The sequence below is a fragment of the Bactrocera oleae genome, chromosome 2 (genome assembly GCF_042242935.1).
Source record: "Bactrocera oleae isolate idBacOlea1 chromosome 2, idBacOlea1, whole genome shotgun sequence".
NCBI lineage: Eukaryota > Metazoa > Arthropoda > Insecta > Diptera > Tephritidae > Bactrocera > Bactrocera oleae.
In genome coordinates, this window is record NC_091536.1 from 32,583,514 (window position 1) to 32,592,794 (window position 9,281).

A 9,281-nucleotide genomic window follows, 5' to 3' on the forward strand; every position below is an offset into this window, starting at 1 on the left:
ACTGTAATCACAACAAGAAGTGTATTTATATATACAGACAGCCAAGCGGCTTTGAAATCTCTGATGTCTCATAGGATTTCGTCGAAGACAGTGAAAGATTGCCATGATCTTCTAGCGGATCTGTCATCCTATTTCACGTTAAATCTGCAATAGGTCCCAGGACACAGTGACATCCCTGGGAACTGCGTAGCAGATGAACTAGCCAAAATATATGCCTCTGGCTACTTGTAGATACCTAATCGACAAACATGTCATTAATATAGCCGAGTGTCAGTGGAATCAATCCCTGACCTGCTCAACTAGCAGGCAAACGTGACAAGAATGGAATATGAGCCGCACATGCCGACTGTTAAAATTCAAGAGGAATGATATAAGAACTCTCGTAGGAGTACTAACATGCCACTGTCTAATAGGCAGACATGCAAGTAGACTTGGCACGCCATATAACGACTATTGTAAAAGCTGTTAGGAAGTCGAAGAGGAGGAGACCATTAAACATCTTCTCTGCGATTGCGCAGCACTATATAGGAAAAGGATCGCAACCATCGGTCGTGGGTTTCTTGATGACGTCTCGGAGGTTGCACAGATAAAACTTGTCTCACTGATAAAGTTCATCAAAAGTACGGGGTGGTTCAGAGAGGAGCCAATAGAGTGAGGGGATCACAGTCCCAGTGGTATCACAATGGGCCTCCTAAAGGCCTAAGTGTGTCGAGTGACAGCCACTTTACCTACCTACCTACCTAACTAGCTAGCTATTTCACTCCACCTAGCAGCTATTTCCTCAATTTTGGGAGCTGTAAATTTTATTACAACAGTAATTAATATACGATCAACAGGAATCTCGTTTGATCGAATTTCTTTATTTGTTTGAGCAGTAGTATTAACAGCCCTATTGTTTTTATTATCCTTACCTGTTTTAGCGGGAGCTATCACAATACTTTTAACAGACCGAAATCTAAATACTTTCTTCTTCGATCTAGGGGGTGAAGGAGACCCTAACCTTGGTCAACACTTATTTTGATTTTTTGGTCACCCTCAAGTTTACATTTCAATTCTCCCTGGATTTGGTATAATTTCTCACATTATCAGTCAAGAGTCCGGTAAAAAGGAAACCTTCGGATCCCTAGGAATAATTTACGCTATAATAGCAATTGGACTCCTAGGATTTATTCTATGAGCCCATCATATATTCACAGTAGGGATGGACGTTGACACTCGAGCCTATTTTACTTCGGCCACAATAATTATTGCTGTACCCACAGGCATTAAAATTTTTAGTTGATGAGCCACTCTTCATGGTACACAATTAAACTATTCCCCAGCCATATTATGAGCCTTAGGATTTGTATTCATATTTACAGTAGGAGGATTAACAGGAGTTGTACTTGCTACTTCTTCTGTAGACATCATTCTACATGACACTTATTATGTCGTAGCCCACTTTCACTATGTACTATCTATAGGAGCGGTATTTGCAATCATAGCCGAATTTGTACACTGATACCCTCTATTTACTGGACTAACTTTAAACCCTAAATGATTAAAAAGTCAATTTATTATTATATTTATTGGTGTAAACTTAACATTCTTTCCCCAACACTTCTTAGGTCTAGCTGGAATGCCTCGCCGATATTCAGACTATCCAAATGCTTATACAACATGAAATGTAGTATCCACAATTGGTTCGTCTATCTCTTTATTGGGAATTCTATTTTTCTTATTTATTATTTGAGAAAGACTAGTAACACAACGACAAGTAATTTACCCTATACAACTTAGTTCATCAATTGAATGACTTCAAAATACTCCTCCAGCCGAACATAGTTACTCAGAATTACATTTTTTAAAAATCAAAATAAATGTTGGTAAAGAATGGGGTCTATTTCACCTGCTGGATCGAAAAAGCAAGTATTTAGATTTCGGTCTGTTAAAAGTATTGTGATGGCTCCCGCTAAGACAGGAAGTGGTAATAAAAGTAGTAGAGCTGTTAGTACGACTGCTCAAACAAATAAAGGTATTCGATCAAATGTAATTCCTGTTGATCGCATAGTAATTACTGTTGTAATAAAATTTACGGCTCCTAAGATTGAAGAGATACCTGCCAAATGGAGTGAAAAGATAGCTAAATCGACAGATGCTCCTTCATGAGCAATAATAGATGATAGAGGTGGGTATACAGTTCAATCTCTACCGGCTCCGTTTTCTACTATACTGCAGACTTAAAATAAGGTAAGAGAGCGGTAATTCTGCTCGAACTAAAATTCTAAGGGATGTACCGACTATTCCTGCTTAGGCTCCGAAAATGGAGTATAAAGTTCCAATATTTTTGTGATTTGTTGAAAATAGCCATTATGGCGATGAAATGGCTGAAGTTTAGGCGATAGACTGTAAATCTATCTATAATAATTTATTCTTTTAAATCATGGCCTTATAGTCAATAATGATATAATGCAATTCCAAAGGAGAAAAAATTTACTAAGGCTTAAAAGATTAAACTTATATTTATAGCTTTGAAGGCTGTTAGTTTGATTAACTTAAAACAAACTAGATAAACACCAAATAAACAAACTAGCCGGCTCGCGAAATGAACCCAGCTCTCCAAGGCAGGAGTTTATCGTGAAGATGAGAGCAGATGAGGATGAGGTGCTTCTTAAGTGTCGCGCCACCCTCAAAAAGATGAAAATGGCAATGTTAAGACAGAAAAACATAATCACCGAGGTGAAAAATGGGGTATCCGAGCTAGACGAGCTCTTTGACATTATAGCTAGCCTGGGACGGAACTGGATAAAGGTAGAAAAGGATACAAGGCGCACAATCGAAACTAAATTCCTACAAGCATGCAACCAAAATGGAAATGTTTCAACGCCAGTGACAGGTCTTCCTAGATGGACTGCACTCAGTCCAGTGGAACAGGAGTCAGATAAAATGGGGCGAGTACCCGGAAATACCGTGTGGCATGTAGTTTAACGGAAAAGAAATAGCAGACAGAACGAGACAAAATCGCAGAACAAACCCCTGGCTACACAAGACGGGCAGAAAGCTAATAAGCTTCAGAAGCAAAAACGGGCAAATTAAACAGAACGGGCCAGAAACAGTGCTAATTAAACCGGCAGAAGGTCGCAGCTATGCCGAGGAATTACGGGCAATACGGAAAACAAAATCAGGGGCCCTGCTCCTTGAACTGAAGAAAGGAGAAAAACCAAAACCAGAGCTCCAAAACGCGCTTAAAAACAACCTACGTGGTACAGCTTCTATAAGCCAACTGAAGCAGAATGCCACAATAGAGATCCGAGACCTCGACTCCCAAACTACCGCAGAAGAAGTTACGTCCTCAGTAAGAAGAACTGCTAGAGGAAGCAGATGAAGAAATAACAGTGATGACTAGCGCCCCAAACACTTGCAAACAAATACGCGCATATGTGACATTGACAGCAGACAACGCAAACAGGATACTTAAGGAAGGTCACATAAAAATAGGGTGGATCAGCTGCAGATTGAAACTCAAGAAGGAAGTCAAAAACTGCTACAGATGGTTAAACTTCGGTCACCTATAATGGGAGTGCAAAGAGCCTGATAGAAAAGGCCAAGGATTATGTATACGTGCGGGAAATCCGGGCACAAACTGAAAGATTGCACAAACCCACCGAGCTGTTGCCTCTGTGTGGAACAAAAACATAGCCAAAGTGAGTCGTATAGGGAACAAATGAGGATATGAAGACCCTGCAGTGTGACATGCACAGAAGCAAAACTGCTGACTCCCTGCTGCCACAGCTCATGCTGGAATTCGGAATCAAAGTAGCAATCATCAGCGAGCAATACAGGATAGTGCAAGACGGAACATGGTTGGAGGATATCACCGCAACAGCGGCAATATGGCTAACGAAAAGCAGCGGCTTCAAAAAAACAAGCAGCGGAGAGGAAATGGTTTTGTCCGGATAAGCAACGAAAACATCACGATAATTAGCTGCTACCTGACACCGAGCGATCCTATCTCAGAATTCCAAGCAAAGCTCAATGCCATTGAGGATGCCGCGCATCACACTAATCGGCACTTAATCATAACCGGAGATTTGAACGCCAAGGCCATGGAATGGGGCACATCGACAACAAATTCGAGGGGACGAAAAATCCTTGACATGGCAGCTAGATTAGGACTGATCGTTGCCGATAGCTGATCCCAAACAACTTCCAGAAGGCCGGGATACAACGACACAACCCCCGATATTACGCTGCTAGCTGAAGGATTCTCAAACCAGCTACGTGAATGGAAAGTGCTAGAAGACTTCACAGGTAGCGATCACCAATACAATCCTACCTCATAGGTCCAGACAAAAGTCAAACAACCACTAAAAGAAGAGAAACACGTAAATGGAACTTTTCCAAGCTAGACTCAGGAAAGCACCTCGCAAGCATAGACAAAAACTCACCAAAATACCATGCAAGTAGCCCAACTAGGTTTATTGTCAAAGAAACACTGAGCAGCATCACAGAGGCATGTAAGGCAGCCATGCCCAAAAAAAAAGGCGGACATCCAAAGAAAGCAGTTTATTGGTGGACGGACGAAATACGAAATCTGAGACAAACTTGCCTGCGTAAAAGACGACGATACACAAGGGCTAGAAGAAGAGGAATGCAAGAGACCTCATGAGACCTCATTCCATCTTCGAAGAAGTATGGAAAATACAACATCTGACACTGACAAGTAAGGGCAAAGGAGACCCAGAAACACCATCAGCATACAGACCTCTGTGCATGCTAGGTACAGCAGGAAAGTTACTAGAAAGGCTGTTGAAACCCCGCATAATAGGCGTCATAAACAATGCTGGAGGCTTATCAGAGCGACAACATGGCTTCAGACCAGCCAATCAAAAGAACAACTCGTCGAGACCAATAGTTTTCCTCGCAACAATAGACATAAGAAATGCATTCAAATTTTGTACACGAATTTAAACCTAAACTTAGAAGTCAAACTGAAGAAAACATTGTTAAATTACCAAAAGCAACTACCGATATAAAAAACTGATTGGTAGAAATTCGCTAAGCATTTATTATCAAAATGTTAGAGGTCTTAATACAAAATTAACCGACTTACATTTGAACAGTTCCAATTTTAATTTCCATATAATTGGAAACTTGGTTAAAACCTCACATTTTTGATAATGAGAATTTAAAATTTTTAGATCTGATCGACTGAACAGAATCGGTGGAGGTGTTCTATTTGCCGTGCATTCCTCTATCCCATCTGAAAATGTTCTTGTTTCAGGGACCGGCTCATTTGAATATAAATGTATTAGAGTCTACGTTAATAGTTGCTTTATTTATTTAACCCTATCTTATATACCACTCCATTCGGACTTATCTGTATACATGCAACATGCTTCTTTAATAAATAGTGGTTCCTCGATGGCAAATAATGCAAATTCAATAATTGTATTAGGTGATTTCAATTTACCGTGTGCTTCGTGGAAACCTTTCGATGACTATATCGTCCCGATTTTCAATCGGTCATCTTTAAATGAGTTTTTCGAAAAAATGTCCGAGTTGGGTCTGAAAGAAATTAATTTGATTCCGAATAAATTTGGTAAATGCTTAGATTTAGTATACGTTGATACCTCTTCAAAGTGTTCCGTTATTCAGAGTAATCCTCTTGTTCTAAAAATCTCAGGCAATGTACGGGATAATAATCATCAAACCTCGTGCTTCTGTACTCGGTTTAACTTTGCAAAAGCTAATTTTAAAAAGTTAAATACAGAACTTTCTACAAAAACATGGCCTAATTATAATGGTGACATTGAATTGAGTGTCTCTCATTTTAATAACATTATTACGAAATTATTTGAAAAGTATGTTCCAATAGTAATTGTTAATAAAAGTAAAAGTATAAGTCCGTGGTTTTCGAAAGAGTTATATAAATTGAAAAACAGAAAAAACTCGAGCCTTTAAACATTTAAAAAAAAACCGGTTCACTTGTCGACTATTCTAAATATTCTCTATTGTGTCGACAATATTTTGACCTAAACAAAAAATGTAATAATAATTACTTAAATAAAGTAAAAAAGTGTAAGTAATCCAAAATCATTTTATGATTTCGTCAACTCCAAACGCAGGATTTCCAAATTTCCGTCCGCGATGAAATAAAAATCTATCATTTCAAGTGACAATGATATTATATCCAATATGTTTGCAGAATTTTTCAAGTCAAACTACTGTAATAGTTCTTCCAAATCTTTTTCTTATTAGCACGTGCTGTGTTCGAATACTTTAATTAACGCTCCAATTATTTCTGAAGAAGACGTCCACTTAATTTAAATAAGTTAAAACCATCTTTTAGTTACGGCCCAGACATGATACCCTCATGCTTCCTAGAAAATAGTGCCAAATACATTTACTTGCCTTTGACAAGGATATTTAATTCCTCTCTTAAACACGGTATATTTCCTTCAATATGGAAACAGTCATTTATAATTCCTTTGCATAAAAGTGGATTTAGATCCAACATTGAAAACTATAGAGATATCGCAAAACTATCAGTTATACCTAAACTTTTTGAAGCTATCATCACTGACCATATAACCTTTTCGATTTCTCCGTTAATTTCCTCATCTTAGCATCGATTTCGTAAAGGGAATTCGACTATAACAAACTTGCTTGCATTTGTAAACCATGTATCATTGGGTTTTAGGGAACATAAGTATACGGATGTTATATACACAGACTTTAGCAAAGCTTTCGATAAAGTAAATCTCTCGATTCTCATGATCTGCTGGGCTTTCATCCAAGATTCCTTCAATGGGTATCTTCCTTTCTTTATAATAGAACACAACGAGTGATATTTGAGGATACACCGTCAGATACAATTAATGTTTCTTCAGGTGTTCCGCAAGGTAGTCATCTTGGCCCGATTCTGTTCTTGTTGTTTGTCAAAAATTTTATTATACGTTGACGAGCTAAAGTTTTTTAAATCATGCACTTCAACTGAGGAAAGGTGTCTGTTGCAAACAGACTTAAACAATTTGGTTGCATGGTGTGATAGAAATGATTTGCCATTGAATCTCAATAAATGTAAGATGTTGTGCTTTTCCCGTAAATCTGTGCACCCCTCTTCTTATGTAATAAAACACCATATTCTAGAGCAAGTTTTTAACTATGTTGATTTGGGAGTTAATATGGACCCTAAGCTTAATTTTAGTCTTCATATTGATACTATGGTCTTGAAAGCAAAAGCTGTCCTCAGTTTTGTTAAACGTTGGTCTAAAAAATTTAGAGATCCGTATATTACTAAAACACTTTATACAACTTTGGTTAGACCTATATTGGAATATGGCTCTGTTGTATGGAACCCTAGCTACCAAATCCATTCTGACAAGTTAGAGTCTGTTCAAAAATTACTTTTCGCCTTAGCGTATTTCCGATGGGATTCTAGGGCAAGTCTACCTCCATACACTAGTCGTTTAAAACTTATTAATCTACCTACATTTTCTAGTCGTAGGGAAATGCTTGGCATAATATTCTTAGTGAACATTTTGAATGTAACAGTGTTAAATTTAATATCCCGGTTCGCTTTTCGAGGCAGTTTAGAACTTTGCTGCTAAAATCCTGTAGATCAAATTTTGAACTAAACGAGCCATTCCGCCGTATAGGTATGTCATGATTTTAATTCTCATTCCAGCACATTTGACTTATCTGACTCACTTTTCAAAATTAAAAAAACTTTATTGTTTTAACAATTTATTATATTGTAACTATAAATCTTAGCTGTTGAAATTTTTGTTTCTGTAGCTGAGCAGTTTTAGATCCCAACACTAAAAAAACTCTCTTGCCTTTTCTGACTCGGCTAATTCCGGGCGGGAGGAGGGTAATCGTTGGGTTATTAATAGCGCAAAATGGATAAATATGATAGATGCACTAGAAAGCCGATTCAAAACGCCCCCCTACCTGACGAAAATGCTACGAAGCTATCTTAGGGACAGGGAACTGCTGTATGACACAATTGACGGCCCTCAAAGAAAAGAAATCACCTCCGGAGCAGCGCAGGGATCCATACTTGGACCAGACCTATGGAACGTCAGCTACGACGAAATTTTAAACGTCGAAATGCCAGACGACTGCTACCTTGTTGACGCGAACGACATCACTGCCGTCATAATAGCTCGTAATACCGACATAGCCAGACGCAAACTTACACAAGTCATGCTGCGAACACAGACATGGTTGGACTCACACGGCCTTGGCCTAGCCGCAGAAAAAAACCGAGCTGATCCTGCTCACTAGGGAACACATCCCGTTAGAGGTGAAGTTCATTCAGAACCATTCAAACGACGAAAACCTTAAAATACCTAGGTATAAGAATGGAAAACAAACTGACGTACTGGGCTCAAATTCAACACGCTGCTAAAAAGCCAGCCAATATAACCATGTCGCTTTCAAGACTTACAGCTAACATCGGAGGTCCTCTTGCAAGCAGAAGAAAAGTGCTCATGGAAACAACACTACACTTTCAACCACATCCACCACGAATCTACCCAAAGGGGCCATAACCCAATGAGCAGATTGGACCGAAGTCCAAGGGCTTTCTGTTCCCCGTGGTACCAGAAAGTCTCCGGTAAGGCTGTGTAGCCGAAACTACTACCAGTTGAGCAACCCATTACTCAATGACTGGTGACATTTGTCGTTTGAACTTCAAATGTGTTTTTATTTGCTTTTTCATTTAAAGTCTATAATATCAGTTCAAGCTGAGTATTATAGCACTATTTCTGACATACTATGCTGATATTACTGAGCAAGGTACATAATAACAGTCATAGTGCATTTGGCTTTTAGTCGCCTTTTACGACAGGCATGCCTTACCGCGGGTAAATTCTTACCCCTACCCGCAGGGGGAACATATACGGTAAGTAGTTGCTAAGGTGCAGAGAACAGCAGCCCTGGGAGTCGCCTCGGCTTACCGTACTGTATCCAAATCCGCAGTGCTAGTGATAAGCTGCGTAATTCCAATAGATCTACTCGCAAAGGAGAGAAGACAACTCTGGTTATGGAAGAAAATGGAACGGAAATAGACATGCAAACAAGACAACAAGCAAGTAAGCAAACACTCGAATTTTGGCAAGATCGGTGGACAAAGGAGCGCAAAGGAAGATGGACCGCCAAATTGATCAAAGATATTTACGGCGACGAACCACTCAATGATGCAAACCATACCTTCTTTAAGTGCCATCGATGGAAGAAAGCTCGGAGAACTCTAGAGAACAAAGTTGGAGAACTAAATACGGAAAACCTAATAG

At 39.1% G+C, this 9,281-nt stretch overlaps 1 pseudogene; it reads right to left on the reverse strand.

Moving 5' to 3' along the window:
- Positions 1-1,850: 1,850 nt before the first annotated feature.
- On the reverse strand, positions 1,851-2,349 carry LOC118681448 (cytochrome c oxidase subunit 1-like; annotated as a pseudogene).
- Positions 2,350-9,281: the final 6,932 nt, after the last annotated feature.